We start from the raw sequence: 21,729 nt of genomic DNA, 5'->3' as shown, positions 1-21,729 counted from the left end.
TTATACAAGTCTAGAGTTTTACCTCCTTATCCGTTTATCTCCTCCTACAAATAGAAGGGGAAGGCACCAGGAAATAGGGGGTTCCAGTGAAGTGGTTTAGATCTGGACTTCTGAATCTAAAAGGAGGTGCAGTTTCTTTTTTCTTCTTTTTTGCAGAGGAAAAGCAATAATTTTCTTTTAATTGATTAAAATACCTTAGTTATTCTTTGACAGTGTCTTACCATATCTTGGTCATATCCACCCAAATTCCCACTCTTACTTCTCCTTCACCCCCTAACATGTCCCCCTCCCTCCTTCATTCCTTCATGGCCTTTTCTTTTCACCCCTTTATTCTTTTGGTGACCCGCTGATTCCAGTTGGTTGCCTGTTGGAATGTTGGCTTATCTTGTTGGTTTGATCTTGCACAAGGGACCATTAGAGAATTCTCGGCCCTCCCTTGTCTTTTGGTAAATGATGGTTCAGAATATTTTTTCATCTACATAGTGTGAAATTCTACGTCAGTAGAATACGTCAGTCTGGTTGCAAGATTTAAAAAAATGTGGTATGGGAATTGCATATATATATATATATATATATATATATATATATATATATGGAATGGCAATTGATTTCCAAGTAGAATAGCAGTTACATGTTTCTTTTGACTTAGTCTGGAGAGGTCTCTCTGGTGGTTATGTCATGTTTTATTCTCATGGTAGCTGTGATTGTTTTATTGGATCACTTTAATCTTTTTTTCTTAATTAATAAATTTATTTTGCATCTGGATCTCAGCCTCCCCTCTGTCCTCTCCTCCAACTCCCTCTCCACTCCTCCCCTCTGGCCTCCCTTAATCAACCCTTCCTCTGTAATTGCCCAGAGAGGGGCAGGCCTCCCAATGGCTTCAGCAAAGCGTCTCGTGTAAAGCTGCTATAAGACCAAGCACTTCCCCCTGGGCAAGGCAATCCAGTGTGAGAATTAGTTTCCCAAGAGCCACCCAAAGCACTAAGAACAGCTCCTGTTCCAATTGCCAGGAGCCCCACATATAGACCAAGCTACACAGCTATCACATACATGCAGAGGGCTTAAGTCAGGGACATACAGGCTCCCGGGTTGTTGGTTCAGACTCTGTGAGTCTCCAGAGCCAGGCTAGTGGTTTCTGTGTATTTGTTTCCTACAACCCCTCTTCCCTCTCCTCAGCAGGACTCTCCTAGCTCAGCCCAATGTTTGGCTGTGGGTCTCTGAATTGGCCGCCATCAGTCATTGGATGAAGGTTCTCTGATGACAAGCAGGGTCACCAGTCTGTTCACAGAGTGGCCAGTTCAGACTGTACACCCACTGCTGCCAGGAGTCTTAGGTAGGGTCATCCTTGTAGACTCGTGGATGTTTCCCTGGCATCAGGCTTCTACTGGACTCCGAAAAGCCCCCCCCCTTCCAGTCATCTCTCTCAGCACTGCCCCCCACCCTATCCCTCAAGTTCCCATGCCCACCTGCCCCCAGTCCAACCAAGACATCTCCTCTATTTTGTCTTCCCAGGGAGATCCATGCCTCCACCCCCACCAGGCCCTCCTTGTTACCTAGCCTCTCTGGATCTGTGGATTGTAGCATGGTTATCCTTTACTTTACAGTTAATATCCATGTATGGAGTACATACCATGTTTGTCTTTCTGGGTCTGGTTTACCTCACTCAGGATGATTTTTTTCTAGTTCCATTCAGTTGCCTTCAAATTTCCTGATGTCTTTGTTTTGTTTTGTTTTTAATACACTTATATCTTTAAATCATAATGGGAAGTGGTCAGAACCATTTGGGCAAGTGTACAAAATAGTATATGAAGGAATTCCAAATGAATTAATTTTCACTTTAGAGTCATGCTTAAATAATACTGTTGATGGGAGGTTGACTAAGGCATGTTTGCGCGGTGTGAAAAAGAATTTGAGTCTAGGGAACATTATCCTGAGACTAGAACACAAAACAGAGATAGACTGGACATTCTTTTAAAAATATTTTTTTTATTTAAACCAATGCACCTCAATTATATTTTAAAATATAAAAATGACATATTCATATTTGAACCCCCAGAGTCCTGCTTATCTCCCCTGGCATGATCTCTGAGGGGAGGACCTCTGTGCAATGTCAGCACCTAGGCCATTCAGGCACCCAAGGCCTGCTTGCCTCATCCACACCTTCTTGTGTGCAGCCGTGGCAGAACAAATACGATGTCTGCAGTTTTACTTGATGAATATCAAATCTATATTTTCTAAGTTCAAGCAGCCTCATTTTTATTAAAAATACTAATTTCACAAAACATATAGAAATCATAAGATACGTGACAAATAACCTCCACTGAGGGCAGGGAGGAGATGTTTGGCTGGCAGTTGTTGCAGCTGAGGGAAAAGGGTGGCTTCTCTTACACGCATGATGGAGTCAGGATGGAACTGTCCAAAGTCACAAAATTTACTACACCCCACCCACCCAATAGCAGGGCACAGGCTCCCTGCCTTGTACATGCTGTGAACTGAACACTCTTAGGAGAACACATCCTACTATGGATTGCTAGCCCACCAAACTTTAAATCATAGAGTGTTTTCTACTGAATGTATGTAGTTTTTATAGTATCTTAAATTAAAAAAAAAAACCCGAGTTAAATCATTCAGAGTTGGAGACCATCTGTATATAGGGTTTCATTATAATTGTTTATTTGTATTTTCTATTTTTATTTTGGTTTCTTGTGACTGAGTCTCATGTAGCCCAGGCTGCCCTCAATTCCATATGTAGCCACAGATGACCTTGAAATTCTGATCCTCCTGCCTGGAATTAGCTATGTAGACCAGACTGGCCTTGAACTCACAGAGATCTGGCTGCCTTTGCCTTTGAAATACTGAGATTAAAGGCCTGTGCCAGAATGCCCAACTATAATCACAATTATAGTTATAATTATTCTTACTGTTATTGTTGTTATAGGTAAGGTCTCACTATATAGCCCAGGCTTGAGCTTGTCTGCAGCCTCCCTGTTATTATGACTAAAAGCATGTGTCACCAGATCCAGCTAGTTTGGGTATATTTAGCTTAAATTTTGTGACTTTTTTTTTCAGTTGATTAACTGACTTACGATTGTATTTGTGTACATGTATATGCATGCCAGAACATACAAATGGAGATCAGAGGACAATGTGTAGTATTAGGGTTGATGGCAGGCACCTTTACCCACAAAGCTATCTTGCTGGCCCAAGATGGAGCTTTTTAAACAAAATTTTAATGGGTATAAGGTCTATGAAGTGGAAATTTTAGCACCTGAGAAAACTACTGTGACTTTAAGAGCATTTTCAAGCCCTCTAGCAGATAGTTCACCCTTGGAAGATGCCTTGAAGAGACACAGAGGTGTTCCTCTGCTTACTACAGAGTCCACATGTGATGGAGTGGCATGAGTGAGAGTGCCCAATAGCTGCAATTGACAGGAGGGAGGGAAACAGAAGATCCGTACCACCATGTGCACACAGCTTAGTGCAATGGTACAAAGGAGCCCTGGCCTTGGTGAGTTGACACTAGGCTTTGTGCGAGTGTTTGAGTATAACTGCTTTGCCCTAGTCTTACTATTCTTCGTTTGGAATGACATAGAAAACATGTCACAGTGGATTGATAATGACTCAGGAAACATCTTACTCTCATGAAAATTCCAAGAAAGGGGATACTGTTGTGGGCAGAGAAGAGAATGCTGGAATGAAAACCGGGGACACACAAGGGGGAAAGAGATAGGATAGAGAATTCATTTTTATGGTTTATTGAGAAGAAAAGGAAATTTCAGTGGTAGAATGCTATCTGTCAGGAGGTGCTGGAGTTTGGGTGCTTTGAAGCACATACAGAGAATCTCTGGCCCTGTGAAGAGAGAGCATTTTGAAAACAAACCAGTTGTTAACTCCTCAAGACTGAATTTCATTCTTTTGAAGATGAATATTGAGGATTTCAACAGATACTAATCAAGGCCACCTGGAGACAGATTCTTATTTATCAAAAACAGTGCTCTTGATTTCCATATTGCTGTTTACTTTAGAGTCTCATTTGACCTCGATTGACCAAATCTTCCTCAATGATCCCATGTTCTTTTTTGTGCTATATGTCTTGGGTTACCATGGGGCTAACTAAATTCCTTGATAGCTCTTGATTTTTCATTATTTTTGGGATTGAGTGTTGCTTTTGGGGTAAGATGTATTGATTCGCAGAGCCCAGGTGTTAGGTAACACTATTCTTGGGGAGACATGAACAAATGTCTACTTACCCCAGGTAGGAAATTAATGGTAGATCACCAAAGTCCAGCTTGGTGAGCCAATGAGTTCTTATTGGGGTTACGAACAGGAGTCTAGGTAAGGGGTTACTTACAAAACCAGGAATGACTCAAAAGGAGCTACAATACCAAAAACCTACTGAAGCATTTCTTACAAAAGCTCCAAAGCCTGAGACCTCCTGTACACCTTGCAGGTAGCTTGTCACACTGGAGAGTGTCTCTTCCCAGGCAACAAGGCTGACTTTTGCCTTATGTGCAGTATTTACTGTTATATAACCTTGGAGAGCCAGAGGCCTGGTACATCTGGTCAGTTTCTGGCACTTCCTGAGTTTTCTGAATTGTTTACTGAGTCTTGTTTTGTTTTGTTTGCTTGTTTTTGTTTTTTCAAGGCAGGGTTTCTCTGTGGCTTTGGAGGCTGACCTGGAACTAGCTCTTGTAGACCAGGTTAGTCTCGAACTCACAGAGATCTACCTGCCTCTGCCTCCTGAGTGCTGGGATTAAAGGCTTGTGCCACCACTGCCTGAGTCCTAAGGAGCCTCCCTTCACAGTCTCTACAGCTTCAGAGGAAATTGCTACATAGCACCAGCCAAAGAGCTTACAGGGATGAAGGGCTCAGCTATAATGAGTGTTCTTGAGTACCTGTCCTTTAAATAGGCTGGTCCTCCTTGCTGCAGACTAATAGTGTTTCCTTAGTGACTGCATGCAGCCTTTCTTATTACAAAAGAGAACCAGATGGTTTTCTCACTTGTGGGAACCAGATTCTGTCTTCATGTCCTTGAGTTAGATCTAGCATGATGAAAGCACCTCTGGATTGCTGGTGTGGAGGAGCTGGTGAGTCAAAGATCGTGGAGCTCATGAATTAAAGATCAAGATGGCCATGAGAATGAATATGGAGTGGACACTACCTTCCCAGGGATAGCTGTGGGGTATATAGCTCAGAGTGGGCAAGTCCATCCTGGTTGGAAGCTGGGACACATGCCGGTAACCTCAGCCCAGATTGTCAACTGCTCAAGACCCTCTTGGATCACTTTGTATTCTTGACCAGCTCTGTTCCACAGGAGCCTCCCTGGCTTCAATGCCTGGTGATATTTGTATGACCACATTCCAGTACCATCTTCTTGCTCCAAGTGATTAACCTGTACCGTCATCATGTCATTGTCTCATAGTCCTATTCTGTGTCAACTCACTCCTGCTAGTTTACATCTTATGGATTTTGACAGATGTGTCATGATGTGTGTCCCCACCATAGAGCTACCCAGGAATGTTTCATCACCCTTCAAGTCATCTATCCATCTCTGCAAATTCACACATTCCCTTACCTCTGGCCCTATAACCTCAGACCCTTTCACAGGCTCCTTAGTATAGCCTCTTCCAGAATGTTAGGTTGTTACGGTCATAGGGTGTATAGTCTTTTCTGTTGAGCTTCTTTACTGTTGTTTTTCATATTGCTCAATGGTGCATTTCTTGGTAGTGCTGCCTAGTGTTGCACCTTCTCGATCTGTTTCCCAAGAGAAGGGCTCGTGTGGATGGTGACCACCTACCCCACTCACTGTGTATTCTGCTGCAAAGCTGAGGCTTAGATTAATGAACAGCTAAGAGTCAAGGCAGATGCCCTTTAGGGTTCAGAGGTAAAGTAGCTTATTTGGTAGTGCCTTTGTGCTTTAGGTGTTAGATCTCAGAAAGGCTTTTGGAGATGGAAAAGAAGACATAAATGTGAAATAGCATACTTCCCTAATTGACAGACCAACCAGGAGAGAGCTTTTCCAAAAGGTTTGTGGCAGAGGATTGAGCATTTGGTCAGTGCTTGGGAAGGGCTTCTGAATTAGGAGACTCTGAAGTACAAGTGAGGCTAATCAACCAAGAATCTGTTACTTGGATTTTGATATACATAAGCAAGTGTATCATCTGTACATGACTCTATCCTGACCCTGTTTCCTTTAACCCCGCGAGGCACCATTTTGGGGAGTCATTACCTATATAAAATGTGCATGTAAATTTCTCAAATATTTATTGCCCATTTAGTGCCTTTTAGGAACTGTGCTCTGAACTGAGTCTAGAAATATAGGGTAGGCCCTGAGTGCTTACAGTTTAGACACGTAGGAAAATTCAACCCAGTACTATAAATGTAGAAATTAAGATATAGTCAATAAAGATTCCTTTTAAGCAGGTGGACTGTGAAATAGAAACTGATAAACAGAAGTGTGGGGAGGCTGTTTGGAGCTGTCAGTGATCCCTTAGGAGAAGCTGAGTGTGCTGGGACTCTGGTATGTGGAACACTGTGGCTGAGCACAGACATTCAGGGCAGGCTTTGGACAAGTTTTATTCTCAAAACACTTCTTTTCTCCCTTTGATTCTTGCCATTGCTGTATAGGACTGTCAAAGAACTCTTTGTCTTATTCTTTCTTGGATTTTGCAATTTTTGAATGACAGTCAAGATTTACTTTGCTCTTTCTGAGCTACTTATAATGGATTTTCTCCTCTGTATAGTCTTAATGTCTTAAAACTGGTTAATTTGGGGCTGAAAAATACTTGGGTTACTGATGTCACAGACAGGCAGGCACATGACAGGGTGGTGGGCTCTCTGAGGAGGGTCCAGGGCCCCAAGTGGTAGAATGGAGGTCCCTTTTTATAGGATTAGAGAAAGCAGGGATGCTCTGTGTTATATGGGGTGTGATATTCTATGCCTGCAGTAGGGCTGCTCTGAATGAGCTGTGAGGCTGGGAAGGGGGTCGGATTTAGAAAATCAAGTCATGTTGATTCTGGTAGTTTCAGAAATTGTCAAAGTCAGCCCTAAATTGGGGAGCTTTATAAAACACACGCCTTTAATCCCAGCATTGGGGAGGCAGAGGCAGGAGGATTCTGTGAGATCTTGAGATCAGCCTGGTCTGCAAGAGCTAGTTCCAGGACTCCAAAGTCACAGAGAAAACCTGTCTCAAAAAACCAAACCAAAACAAAACAAAACACAGCCCTGTCTAACAGTGCCCTTGCCTGTGGCAAATGGGAAGAACTCAGTAGTAGCTTTTAGTGCCGTCTGCTCACATCAACCAGTGCTTCATGATATCTTCTACACAACAGGCCACAAGGAGCTGCCAAGTGACTCGACATGAGATAGTGTACAATGCTCCTTTGAAGCAAGTGTTCTTCACATGACTTGAAAGAGCCTTATTCAGGTTTAACCAGAAGTATTTTAGGGCTAGACATGTAGTTGGGTGATAGAAAGGGCTTGCCTGGCATAAGCAGGGCCCTGGGTCCCATCTCTAGCACCACAAAAATCAAACTGAAGTGTTTTAAACAGATAGCTGTGCCCACAGAAAGCCTGTTTTGTGTCAGCGTTCTCTGGGGACCTGTTAAGATCAGACAGTGAACAAGAGTCTCTGCCACTAGCTGTTTCCACCTCTGCTTCAAATGCCTGCTGCTCAGATAAGCTTCTTGCTGCTGAGCTTTGCTGATTGTATTAGTTGTGTGTTCACCTTGAGCTCTGTCCTTTTCCCCATTGGTTTTATTGCAAAGCATTGAACTTAGGCCCAGAGAGTTTAAGGCGCATCCAGGCACAAATGCCTAGTAAATTGTTCAACCAAGATCAAATTTGTTCCTCTTAGCCACTATGCTAGTGCCTTCTCTAAATGCCATGTTTGAGTCCCACAAATCTATTGTTTTTTTTCTTTTTTTCCCACGTGCACATGTGTATGGTGTGTTGTGTGCTTGTGTATGAATATATGTTTTTGCATGTGTGTGGGTGTGCATGCACATATAACACATAGGTATGTGGAGACATTTCCCATGTCTGTGATAAAGCACTGTGTTCAAAGCAACTTGAGGGAGGGTTTTGTGTGGTTTACACATCATGATCACAATCTTCTATCACTGAGAGAAGCCAAGACAGGAACTCCACTAGGAACCTGGAGGAAGTCAAGCAAAGACCATGGAGGAGTGCTGCTATTGGGTGGTTCCTTGTGGCTCACTCAGTTTGCTTTTTTGTACAACCCCGGATCACCTGCCTGGGGGTGGAACCACTCACAGTGGGCTGAGACCCATTATCAAAAAAATGCCTATGGACCAGTCTGGTGGACACATTTTCTCAGTTGAGATTCCCTCTTTCTAGCCAACTCTATCTTATGTCAAGTTGACAAAAAAATGAACCAGCACAAGGCCTGAGGTTGATTGTCAGGGTTCATATCCATCCATTTCTACCTCTTTTATTCTTTATCGCTGAGGCATGGCCTCTCACGAAGTCAAATCCAGAGCCTGCAATCCAGCTTGCTCTGTGGATCCCCTGTCAGCACCTCTGAGGCTACAATTATGGAAGGGACACGATGCCCAGCTGTCATTCATGAGGGTTCTGAGAGTTCTGAACTCTGATCTCCACACTTGTCTGCTGAGTACTTGAACCCTTGAAGCATCTCCCTAGCCCTGTCTCACAAATCCTAACACATCTCAGGCCCCTGTGTAGGCTTGCTTGGCATTGAGGAGACTACCTGGCTTTGGTGGCCTGTGGGTTTTTCTGAACTGTATGTTGGATCCATAGATATTTTAGTCTTACTGTCACATGACAGGTCATCTCTGAAACAAAATAGGGGCTCTAGTCTATTGTCTGTCTTCTATAGGCATTTTCCAGGGATAGAGGGGGCAGCTAGCAGATAAAGGGGACTAATTAGAAATATAACTTAAAGGCATCTATGCAGCTACCAGTAATTATGGCTTTCTAACCAGGTTCATAGCTATGATTTTATAGGAATGCTTGTATGATATGTAACTTATAAACCTTTAAAAATAAAGCAAGGAAAAGAACACATTTGTTTCCCAGGAGTAAAGCAAACACAATGGGCCCACTGTGGGAATAAGTTGCTGTGTTTTATAATCTTAATGGGAAAAAAGGTCTTTTATTATGTGAATATAATCTAATGAAGATAAACCTGTGCAGTGGCTAAGCATACTATGATAGAGAATGTTTTAACAATAGACTGGCTCACCTGGAAACTTAGGACTCCTTTGTTTGTATTCTTACGCAATTCGTCTCTTCACAAATTTCATTGTTAATTAGAAATTATGTGAGGCTGGAGAGGTGGCTTAGCAGTTAAGAGCAGTTGTGGCTCTTACAGAGGACTTGGGTTTGGTCCCCGATACCTACATAATTATTTACAACTATTCTCAACTCCAGTTAAGGGGATTTGATGGCCTCTTCTGATCTCAGTGGGTACCAGGCGCACACATGTTGGCACCAATATATACATATATGCAGGTAAAACACTCAAGCATATAAAAAATAAGTAAGCCCAAAGAATTTTTTTTAAAAGATTCTACCTATTTCATGAAATCACTATTTGCCTATGGATGCTGGGTCGGAGCTGGCCAGCTAACTTTAGCTGGAGGTCACGGACATTAGATATATTATAGGTGATTAGTCTTCACTTAGAGGGTCACAGGACTTAGTATATTCCCTTTCTAATAAACTGCTATCATTTTCCTTCATCTTAAGGAAAATTTTCTGTTTGCTTTGTCTATCTTAAGGGGAATATTAATTTCCTTAAATTGGTTTGTAAATTATGAACAGCAGCTTTTTTATCTTGTGTATAAATAATTTTTATTTTTTGACAAAAGTATCAGTGGAATTTTTTGTCTTATTTTTTATTATTTATATGTTAAATTTTCTCTCTCTCTGTATGTGTGTGTGTTTGTGTGTGTGTGTGTGTGTGTGTGCGCGCACGCGCGCGCGCACATGCATGTGCATTCAGGTACCACTAGAAGAGGGTGTTATATCCCCCTGAAGATGGAGTTACAGGTGGTTGTAGCTATCCCATGTTGAGTGCTGGGAACCTAACTCTGGTCTTCTGCAAGAGCAGCAAGCATTCCTACCTGCTGAGACCCTACTTAAGTTTCTTGTTGTTGATTTAGCAAATGTGGTGGTTTGAAAGAAAATGGCCCCCAAGGGGAGTGACTCTTAGGCCTCATTGGAGTAGTCAAGGCCTTGTTGGAAGAAGTGTGTCACTTTGAAGGCAGGCTTTGAGGTTTATATGTGCTTAAGATACCATCCCATGTCCTGTTGCCTGAGTCAAGATGTAAGAACTCCCAGCTCCTTCTCTAGCACCATGTTGCCTGCATGGTGCCTTGCTTCCTGCCATGATGATAATGAACTAAACCTCTGAACTGTAAGTGAAACACCACAATTCAATGTTTTTGTTTTTGTTTTTTTTTTTTTTTTTACTAAGAATTGCTGTGGTCATGGTATCTCTTTACAGCAATAGAAACCCTAACTGGGGCAACAAATACGTTAGTCTTTTATACTTTTCAGATTTTGCTCTCTTGTTTAAAAAGACCTCCACTATCTCAATATTATAAAATATTCAGATACATGTACCTCTAATAATCATTTGATTCTATTTTTAGTTCACGTTTTTTGTAAGTTGAGAAGACATGTAGAAGTCCACCCCCAAATCATAAACCCACATAATTTATTAGCCCGTTTTTTCATTCCTACCTAGACTTGATGACATGTACCTGTTGTGTATGAACACCCTGCAGGGGTCTTACCTCGCCCTGTTTATTCAATAGGCTGTTTTGATAAATCTGTAATTGATGGTGTTTTTCTGCCTCTTGTTGGGTTTTCACCGAGTAAGGTGTCAGATGAGAGAGTGCTTGGGGCTTCAGACATGACAAAAAGAGGAAGCAAGAAGGAACTGCTTGATAATTGTGTCCCAGGAACTAAGTAAGACAGAAGTGAACAAGCCAAGAACAATTCTATATGCTAATGAGGGAGGAGGAGGGAGTTGGGGGAGAAGAACACACAGGGCCTGAAATTGGTTTAGACATGGTACAGGAAGAAAGACACATGTATTTGGTTTTTTTGTTTAAATTCAAATCCATTAAAGCCTCCCTAACACAGAGAAGGGGGAAAGTGTTCTGACTCTTTGCCAACAGTAATGTAATTTTGGTCTTTGCATAAGTGTCCTGGGACCTCAATTCCCTGTCGGCACAGCAAATTCCCAGCACATGTGGTGTGATGGAGACTCATTGCTTCCGGAGTTATTTCCTTTTTGTTCGTTCTTAGTGTGGGGAAAATGACTAAATGTGTAGACTTTTTACTCACAACCTTGTGTCTATATTGGTACTTTCGTCTAATGGCTTTTCCTGTTGTTCTAGGTATTGCTGCTAGAAGCTTCTCAAGTTCCTCAGGATCCTCTCAGTAAAACTGATACTGCATAAACTGACAATTTAGGTAAGTCTTTAAAAACTGAACGAAAGAAAGAATGTATAAAGAAAAACATTCTCATTAATTGAGTCCTGGGGATGGGGACGTATGTTGTTGTTCTCTGAAGTGTTTCAGTGCTATCTCTTGCACGGCCCTGTGGTCCTCACCAAGGCCTGTGTGCTGCAGCACATTTGCAGAATACCTGGTCCTGGGGGCTGCCTGCTGTTTGCCTTCCTCCCCTGAAGGTTAGGTATGTGAAAAGGGATGCGGAGCTGGGCATTTCCCTTACCAAGTTCATGAATCTGCTTTCATCCCCATGGTTTGCTTTGTACACATTTTGAGAGTAAAGATTGGAAGCACTAGAAACTCCCAGTAGTCTTTGAGATGGAAATGAGTGATTCCTGGGGATGCCAAGGCTGTAAATGATGACTATAGAATGGGAGGAAGTAAACATGAATTACAGGTAATGGGTTTTTCTTTGCTCCTGAATGGGACAGGTCTCAAGTGGTATGCATGCAAACTCTGGACTGAGATGTAGGGATATACCTGAAGACTCTGGGTTTGCTGAGGTTTAGTCCGACAAGGTAAATCTAGTCAAACAGCCCTTACATAGTGTAATGGGCCACCCACCTGTTTCAATTCTAGCTTTAACTGGTGGAAGACATTGGGCCACATTATTTAATCTCTGACAGTCTCTGTCTTCATCAGTACCATTTGTAGGATAGCCCAGGCTAATCGTTTGTGTACTTTAAGATTTTGGGGGATAGCAAAACCATGTTAGGACCAACTTACAATATCTTTTCAGTGAACATGAACAAAGTTGATGGTTGTTGAAGCTCAGTGGGTATGTGAGAATCCAATGTATATTTATACTTTGTGTCTAGGATTTTTCATGATAAAAGATTTTCACAGAATAATACTATCCTCTGCTAATATCATCTTACAAAAGAGTGATTATTTTGATACTAAAAGAGTAGGGGCAAGATGTGGTGGTACACACCTTTGGTCACAGTGAGGCAAACAGATCTTTGTGGGTTCAAGGCCAGCCTGGCCTCTCAGAAACCAGTAACCCCAAATAGGAAGAACTCAAGGCTGCTTGTAGATCAAGGGCACAGACAAGAGTTACAAACTATCAGCAGTGGTCTGAGTTCTTCAGGGTAAAGAGGAACTTGGCTGAGACATTGGATGAGTATACTTGGTGGCACCCTGTGCTGTGGACTGGAGAGAACACATATTATGTTTCTGTTGACTTTTCCTTGGGCTGTGGGTTGTTGTTGTTGTTGTTGTGGTGGTGGTGGTGGTGGTGGTGGTGGTGGTGGTGGTGGTGGTGGTGGGGGTGTGTGTGTGTGTGTGTGTGTGTGTGTTTTCAAGATGGAGAAAATCATGGCTGGGATTACTACTAGACAAGGAAGTCACATGAGGGGCAGACAGATGCTCCCTGTGATGATGTGTTGTCTGTGTCATTTAGGACACAGTGGCTCAGTCCTTTGTTCTTCTTCCTCCTGTGATTTCTGGCTTATGTTTCTGCTACAAATACAATCTTCAGAGACACTCAGGATGAATTTGATAGTCTTACCTGGCTGTTTTCTGCCCCATCACCCCAATTCTTGGCTTACTGACTGTTTGGTATTCTTCACCTCTCAGGCTCTACTCCAAGAAGATTTACTCACTGCCCTTTTTAGGGGTAAAAGGGGCAATATCAAACAATAGTGGGAACATTTGCCTTAAATGTGGAGGAATGTAAGGGATTGACTAAACTTTTTGATATACCTTAAAGTGTATATGCTGGGTGGGCTTTTATTTTGAACCAGGTAAAGGAAAATTGCTTTAAGGGTTTTTGGACTCTAAGTTGGAGTATAATTCAGTGAATGAACAGCAAAACCAGCCAATCATGTTCAAAAGCTTTTCAGAAGAGCATGACATTCTGGGTGAGAGCTTGTAGGGATGAATGGTTAAGAACTGGAGACAGCCACACCGCAGAAATCAGCGTGGTGTTCCAAAGGGTCCTATGTAAGCACGAGAGTGTGTGTGCGCCTATGTGAGGAGAGAGATCTGATGGATGGGGTGGGGAAGACAAATAACTGATTTAGTTTTCTATTTAATGGCTCACGATGTATTCTAAATTGGAGTATCAATGCAATCTGTTACTATCTCTGTTCACTCTAAGCTTATAAGAAAAAATATTTTAAGAGCTATCTTAAATTCAAAAGAAACAGAAAAACATTGTTTTGGGCTCTCTGGAAAATTTTTAGTTTGATCCCTGTTTAGTGGAGAATAAACATTCAATGTGTAAAATTCAAATTAGGACCAATGTAGATACCAGTCACTTAAAGGCTATGACATCAACAAGATAAGTTTCCTTTTCTTTAACCATGCTTCCTTTTCTTCATTAAAGATGAAATCAGTTACGCTCCATCTATTGAGTTCTTTGGATTACTTTTCCTGGTGACTTGGAGCCACCATTCCATTGCTTGCCTTCCCACCACAGGCTGCCTGAGTGACTGAGGGTCCTCAGTAGACCAGGCTTTTCACACCCATACTGGGATCCTTGCGCTGCTGCCATTGCCTAGTACATTGCTTTCAAACAAAAGTAGCCTCAGCTTTCAAATTGATCGACATCCCATTGAGATGGCTCAATGGGAAAAGGCTCTTGCCATCAAGACCAATGATCAAAATTCAGTCCCCAGCACCCACAGGGTGAAAGGAGCAAACAGTCTGCTTTCCCTGTAAGTTGTCTACGGTCCTTAACATACACTATGGCATGTGTGTATCCACACATGTACGAAGACACATGCACACACAGTCTAAATTAATCAACATAAACTAGAGAAAGATTAGCCCACAAGATAACAGGATGTATCATTTCCTTGAACTTGTGGCTAATTATGTCTGCCCATATTTTTCTTTTGAAGTTAAAAAAATCCAAGGAGAGAACTCAGAATTGGAGCATTTCCTAACAATTGGTTGAATTTCATGGAATCGGTAACTGTTTTCAACGTGTGACTTTGCCTGCATTTGCATATTTTCCTTTGGAGCATGAACCTTTAAAAAAGAATTCAGTCTTTGGGGGCTGGAAAGTTTGGATCCCCAACACCCCATGAAAATGCAGGAGCACATGTAATCTCAGCACTAGGAAGGCAGAGACAGATGGATCCTGGAGCTCAGTGGCCTGCCAGCCTTCACATGTGCAGACACTAGAACATGTACATGTACAAATGCAAGAGACCACTCTTCTCTTTAGCTGTAAAATTTAGAAACTTCAAATTGATCATGAGAATTAGCTTTCCAAATCTATAAAAGTAACTAGTATATTTGCAGAAATGAAAAGTGACTTGATACAATTAAAATAAGCACACCTTAAGGTCACCTGCAATAGTTTCAACACCTGAATATATTGACAAAAGCTGAGAAAAATTCCATTGCTCTGATGTAAACAGTGGTCCCTTAGGGGGCCTTAAAAATAGTTGAGTCCAGCTCTTGCATACAAATGGCTTAAAAAACAGGAGGTGAAACATTGGGCTGGAGAGATAGCTCTGTTGTTCAGAGCACTTGCTGCTTTTCCAGAGGACCCAGCTTCAGTTCCTAGTACCCATGTCAGGTGGCTTACAACTGCCTGTCACTCTTGCTTCTGGGGAACTGGCATTCTCTTTTGACATTCTCTTTTGACTTCTGAGCACTGGGGAGCATGTACAAGTACACACACACACACACACACACACACACACACACACACACACACACACACACACACACACTTCCACTTCCCTAAATGAACACTCAGACACTGTATTAATTATGAAACTGTTGGCCAGTGGCTTGGGCTTCTTATTGACTAGCTCTGTCTTAATTATTAATCCATAACTACTAATCTATGTATTTCTACATGGTCTTGTCTTACTGGGGAACTCCTGATTCGCATCCTCTCTTCCCCAGGCTCACATGACAACTCCTGTCTGCCTATACTTCCCAGAATTCTCCTCCTCTGGTAGCCCCACCTATCCTTCCTGCCTGGCCATTAGCCACACAGTGCTTTATTCATTAACCAATAACAGAAACATATGTACAGAAAGGCAACCCTCATCAAAGGGGCAGTCTCTCTAATAGTTTACTTTTTTTTAATATAGCTTCATTTTATGTACATTGGCATGAGGGTGTCTGATCCCCTGGAATTGGAGTTATAGACAGTAGTAAGCTGCCATATGGGTGCTGGGAATTGAAACTGGGTCCTCTGGAAGAACAGCCAGTGCTCTTAACCACTGAGACATCTCTCAGCCCCTCTAATAATTGATCTTAGGACAAGTGGATATCAGTACACAATACAGAAATATGATATCATGCCTTTACCTCTTGTCACATCAATTGTCAGTCAAAAATGTATTGGGGATTAGGGGTAGAGATTAGTGGGTAGAGTGCATATAAATATTTTGAGACCCTGGGTTCAAAACCCCAACTCTTCAAAAACAGTATTAAGGGCTTAAAGACCTGAGCCTATGAAATTACTAGAAGAAAACATAGTGAAAGAGGCTCTGAGACATTGTTCTAAGCAATGGAGTTTGGGACATGAATCTCAGAGCAAGGATAAAAATAGCAATAATAGACAAAGGAGGTTACATCAGACCAAAAGACAACAGAGCAGCAACAAAAGATTGAAGAGGGCTGACAAGATGTCCTAGGGAGTACAAGTACTTGTCCTCGAAAAACTGACAGCCTTTGTTCAGTCCCCAGAACCTACCCAAAAGAGCTGGGTGTAGCACTGCACATCTGTAATTCTAGGACTCCTAAAGAGAAATAGGAGTTGGAGACAGGAGAAACTCACAGCCTCGCTGGTCTGCAGCATGTAGCTAGGCGGGAACAGTAAGACAGCCCCTGTCTCAACAGGAAAAAGGAGAGAACTGCCTTCTGCAAGTTGTCATCTCCCGCTCACATGTGGGCTGTGGCAGGCCTGCACACCTGCACCCACATACACAGGTCATACACAAACATACTCACAAAAGTATGCAAAATAAATAGGACCTAGAAAACTTATTCAGAGGAGGCTGAACATATACTGCTCTTGCAAAAGCCCCAAGTTCAATTCCTAGCATCCATATCAAGAGGCTCACAACTGACTATACATGTTAATTATCTCAGTGCAACCATTTTATAATATATATTTAAAAATAATATGTTTCGTGAAATATATGCTGATTAAAAACAATAAATAAAATACAATTCGTTGAAAATTGTTATAAGTCAAGTCATTACATGCAAATAGCTAAAAACAGGAAGCATTTCAGAAAAGCTGATGACAAATAGTGGTGTCTTAGCAGTACCAGCAGTCTATGTGGTCCTGCTTCTTGGAAGCAACTGCTGTTTTTTTGTGAATATTGTTCATGTGTTTGGTGATTCTCCAATGTATAATCTTGTCACATTATAGTGTCTGATGTCTGTCTGTCTTAAGATGGCAAGTGGGTGTATATGTGCATATGTATGCATGTGAAGGCAAGAGGTCAACTCAGGTTTTGTTTCTTTGTTGCCTACCTCATGATGAGAGACAGACTCCCATTGATTTGGAACTCAGTGATTCAGCTAGGTTGACTGACTCCAGCGATCTGCCTATTGTCATATTCCCAGCAGTGGCATTACAACTACAGGCTACCACACATGGCTTTTTTACATGGCTTCTGGGCATGAAACTTGGGTCTGACACTTACACAGCAAGCTTCTCCTCAGCCCCTTACTTCGTCAGTTTTAACAGCTGTTTCTGTGTGTCTTGTAATCAATCCCTTCTCAGCTCACCTGCCATCCTTTAGGCTGATCAGGACTTCCCTGTCTCCTCTGATTCTTGTCTCTTCCATGCTATTTCTTTGTTTACACCAACCCATCCTATGAAATTTTCAGTCTTACGAAGTTATTTCTTTAATTTTACGTTCTTAGGATTGGTAATACGAGCATGCATTGTAGCTTGACAGTTTTGTTTGCTGGAGTTTTGTTGGGGTAGTGATTGACTCTAATGTCTTATGTATGCTTAGCAAGCCCTCTACCACTGAACTCGATCCCCTTACCTTTGTGTTCTGTTCTTTAATTGCAGTTAGGCTTGTACGATTCAGCTCTTGATTCTTAATGTTAAAAGCCAGTAAGCAACATTTAATATAATTAAGTAAATACTGTCCCCATCAGAGCATGCTCCGGTAGTAGCCTAATGCTTTTGCCCTTCAATGGAGCGTAGCTAAGTGGAGCTTTCACAATGCACTAGCAGTCTTGAATGCAGTCTCAAGTTTCCTAAGTTCTGTCCCCCCAATCTCCTCTCTGAGAAAGCCACTTTGTTTCTGAAGATCTCACTCCCCCGACTCTGGGTGTGAGAGGGTTGTCTCAGTACACCACTGAGCAAGTTCTGGTATTTGGGGAACGCTCCTTCCCACATTGGATAACAGTCCAGGGACTGGGTGTGGAGGAAGCAAGACCCTGCTACTTAAAATTCACCATCTGAGGTGTTAGACACTGAGGTCCTGGAAGCCTGGTATCTCCTGAAGTCCTCACAGCCCCTATGCAGAACAGGTGTTCTGTCCATTTTCACATACAGAGAAATGTGAACTATGGGTGAGTGAGAACCCTGAGCTGAATTGTTTCTCAGATTCTGGGGCAGCCTGGGCATGGCGATGTGCTGTGTCTCCACAGGCTGGAAACACCTTCACTATCTGTGATCAACTTTCCATGCTTTCCTCAGCCGACTTCTGTCCTCACCTGCCCCAAGAGTCTGCTCCACTCAGCTTCTCAGGCTTTTCCTGAAGCTCCTTTTACAGAATCCTGCCCTGGCTTGGATTTGGGGAGCATCCATTTCCACTCTGTTCTTGTGATGATTTGAACTGAGAGGAGGAGCAACCGCCCGCCTTCTGGAACATGGCAGAAGTGCTTTGTCAGCAGCTGTTTCTGTACTGAGTCTTTCCAGCCCCCACCCACTGCCAAGCTACTTTGAACCCAGCCTCAAGCGTTTCGAGGTTCCTAGTTACCTGGACAGATTCTAAACTGCCTTTATCAAAAAAAGGAAATAGAAGAAATTTAAAGTTTTTCTTACTCCTGATACAACACACCATATTTTCTTTTGTTTATTTAGCTCAGAGAGATGAGGGATGATTCAGTCTCCCTGATGAATGATGTCTGGCTCTTGGTGCTGAGGTTGTCCAGGACTCTCAGCTCATTTACTCTCCTATCCCTGTGGACAGCTGGCAGCAGGCTCACGGGCTCAGCACTTAAAGCAAGAACAGGGGACTGTTCTCCACATGGCTTCCTTTCCCTGAAGGCCAGGATAAGAGGAAGCAAACTCACAGATAGACATAAGAAGTTGGCCTCAGAGGATGGGATGGTGTGAGTGTTGTTATCTTTTGCTTGTGTTGACAAACACACTGCAGTGGGATCTGTGAGTGACAGTGAGCAGAAAGAGGAAGAGGGAGTTGAGTAGGTCTGCAGAGAAAGACGCTTTTGTGGCTTGTTGCTATGTCTGTGTGATAAAGAACATGGGCATCTCCACCTGGAATGAAGTCCTGAGGGGGGCTGCTCGGGCCTGGCTGGCAAGGGCATACTCCAACAGCAGCAAGATTTCAGTGTGGTAGCTTCAGGCATTCATGGGGGTGGGGGACACTTAATTCAGGACACAGAGCAAATGTCCCTTCTAGACAAATATCACATTTAAGAATTGCTTAGGAGGGATAAGAAGATGGCTCAGTAGGTAAGAGTATTTTCTCTGTGCGGAGAATTCCAAAAACCTACAAAAAGCATGGCCCTGTCTGCCTGTAACCCCAGTGCTGGGGGGTGGGAGTCATAAGACACAGGAGGATCGTAGGCTTGCTGTCCAGCTCAACTGAAAAACAGCGAGGGATAGGATCAATGGGAGGCCCTGCTTGGAGGGAATAAGGTGGAGAGTGATAAGGAGGCCACCTGCAGTCTTCCCTTGACCTTCATATAGCACTCCTAGGTAAGTTCACTCACACACATGTGCACACACACTCATACACTACATACCTATAGGTAGCGCTCTCTGTCACACGCATGTATACATACACCCACATACTGATAACACTGAAGCTTTAGTCTAAATATAGTTCATGTGTCTCAATTTTATGTTTCTGTTGATGCTCACTCATAATTTAGCCAGTGGAAACTAATCCAATTTGACCCCACTTTCTATGAAATGACTCTTGCACGGTTTGTATGTATATGCATATCCTGCTGTGACGGTGACAGACTTCACAATCCCATTTCTTGACTAGCCCTGGCTCTGCTATGTCTCCAGGGACCCTGTTTCTTTAAGTGTTTAGAGGGCACAGGTGGAGAAATGAGATGCATTGCCTGCTGTAGATCTTTTCAGGAGACAGAACTGGAGACACGGGAATTCAACATGTAAGGGTTTTACACAGCTGCATTAGTCTGCATCCATCCTTCTGTGCTCCACAACCCAGTATGATGAGGCCATATATAATTTAATCTGCTCTATCTTATGTTCCACACACAATGGTCTTTGTTGGAAAGATACTTGGAAAACTGGTTTGATTTTACTTTCCATGCTCAGAGATTCCTATTATTACTTGTGACTCTATAGTGGACACTTGCTTCCGTGATGAAATTTTTTTCTTGTTTCTTTTTTTTTTTTCTGTTACATTTTATTTTTGGGGAGGGGGTGAGCTTCAAGGGCAGAGGACAGACACACAAAAAGGGGAAATGAATGGAACCGAGATGCATAATGTGAAAGCCGCAAGGAATAAATAAAAAGGAAGTTAAAAATATCTATTTTATTTTGTTTTGTGTAGATGCATGCATATGTATACGTGTGTGTTTGTGTTCATGTCTGTGGGCGCACTTAGACACCAGAGGACTACTTCAGGTGTTGTTCCTCAGATGCCATCCACTTTGTTTTTTGAAACTGAGTCAGTCATTAGCCTGGAGCTTGCCCAGCAGGCTGAGATGGCTGGCCCATGAATCCATAGCAGAAGAGGTAGAGTAGTTCCGTGAGGCCTCTTCTGTAAGGGCACTAGTCCCATTGACCTAGTGACAGAACCCCTTCCGCAATTCCCCACCTTGAATAGCAGTCCTTTGGGGTTAGGGTTTATCATGTGAATTTGGGGCCATAAGCAGTAGCAGGAGATGTTACCTTTATCCCACGGACCTTCTCCTGTTTCCCCTTATCCCATAGGATCCCATGAGTAGCAACTGAAAGCTTTATTGCTTTTTATGGGGAGCATTCATACATATGAAAATATATGTATGCTCTCCTATCTGTAGTTCCCTTGCTGGATGGACACCAACATGCAGCACACCCATTTCTTCCCTTTGTTTTGTCTTTCCATCTGTCCTGGTTCTTATTCCACAGCTCCATGTGGAGCTCATCTCCTACTCCCTACAGTTCCCGCATCCTCCATCCTGCGGATTTGTTCTGGGTTGTCTGGACTGTGTGTGTCCTGTGGGAGGACATCTGGGTTGCTTCTACCTTGTGCTGTTCCAAATAGTCTGTGGCAACAGCCTTGGACACTCCCAAGCTCCTTTGCTTTTTCCTTTTGTAACCTCATGGTAGTTAACTGCATGTGTTCCTTTTAGGCCATCAGCGAACTGCAATACTGTACAATTGCGGAGCAAGAGGAATACTAGGGTGAGGGAAGAAGAGCATTTGAATGGTACAGATGTTACGTCCCTTACAGGGAGTCAGTCCGGCTTTTAGAAGGTTGGCTAGATCAATGCCCTGTGTGGACAGGATTCTATGCTGCAGGCCAGGAGTTAGTGACCTGTTCCCAGAAAGGACTAGACTGTAAACATTTTAGGTAACTGTCTGGGTTGCAATCACTCAGTCCTGCTGTTGGAACACAGAAAGCAACTGCAGACAGTTCATAAATAGGTGTGGTGTTATTCCAAATAAACTTGATTTGTGGGCCTTGACATTTGAATTTGCTATAATTTGTTTGCAATGTGAAGTATTTTTGAGGGTGTTTGTTTACCCCCCACCCCATCACTGTTAGAAAATGTAACAATTGTTTTCATTGTGAAATATTCCCGAGGGTGTTTGGTTTTTTTCCCTTGTCACTGTTAGAAAATATAACAACCAGGGACTGTCCGTGGTAGAGTGCTTGCCTAGTATGCTGAAGCCCTCAGGGTTTGATCTCCAGCATCTCAAGAGAAGGAAGAGTGTGCTCGTGTGTGTGTGTGCGTGTGGTGTGTGTGTGTGTGTGTGTGTGTGTGTGTGTGTGTGTGTGTGTGTGTGTGTTATGGAGAGTGAGGGGATGAAAACAATTGTTAGTGTATACTCTGCCAACAGGGTTTGAT

At 42.7% G+C, this 21,729-nt stretch overlaps 1 protein-coding gene across 5 annotated transcripts in view; it reads left to right on the top strand.

Moving 5' to 3' along the window:
- Positions 1–21,729, top strand: part of Tln2 (talin 2) — a 420,162-nt gene that overhangs the window by 162,513 nt on the left and 235,920 nt on the right. For all 5 annotated transcript variants that reach the window (XM_027411263.2, XM_027411262.2, XM_027411259.2 and 2 more), the window contains one exon: positions 11,394–11,469. The gene's annotated coding sequence lies outside the window, so the exon portion shown is untranslated. The remainder of the gene's footprint in view (positions 1–11,393; positions 11,470–21,729) is intronic.

This window comes from Cricetulus griseus, chromosome 4, assembly GCF_003668045.3.
Source record: "Cricetulus griseus strain 17A/GY chromosome 4, alternate assembly CriGri-PICRH-1.0, whole genome shotgun sequence".
Lineage (NCBI taxonomy): Eukaryota > Metazoa > Chordata > Mammalia > Rodentia > Cricetidae > Cricetulus > Cricetulus griseus.
Note: the sequence above shows the minus strand (reverse complement) of the source record. Positions and strands in the feature narration are given on the sequence as shown.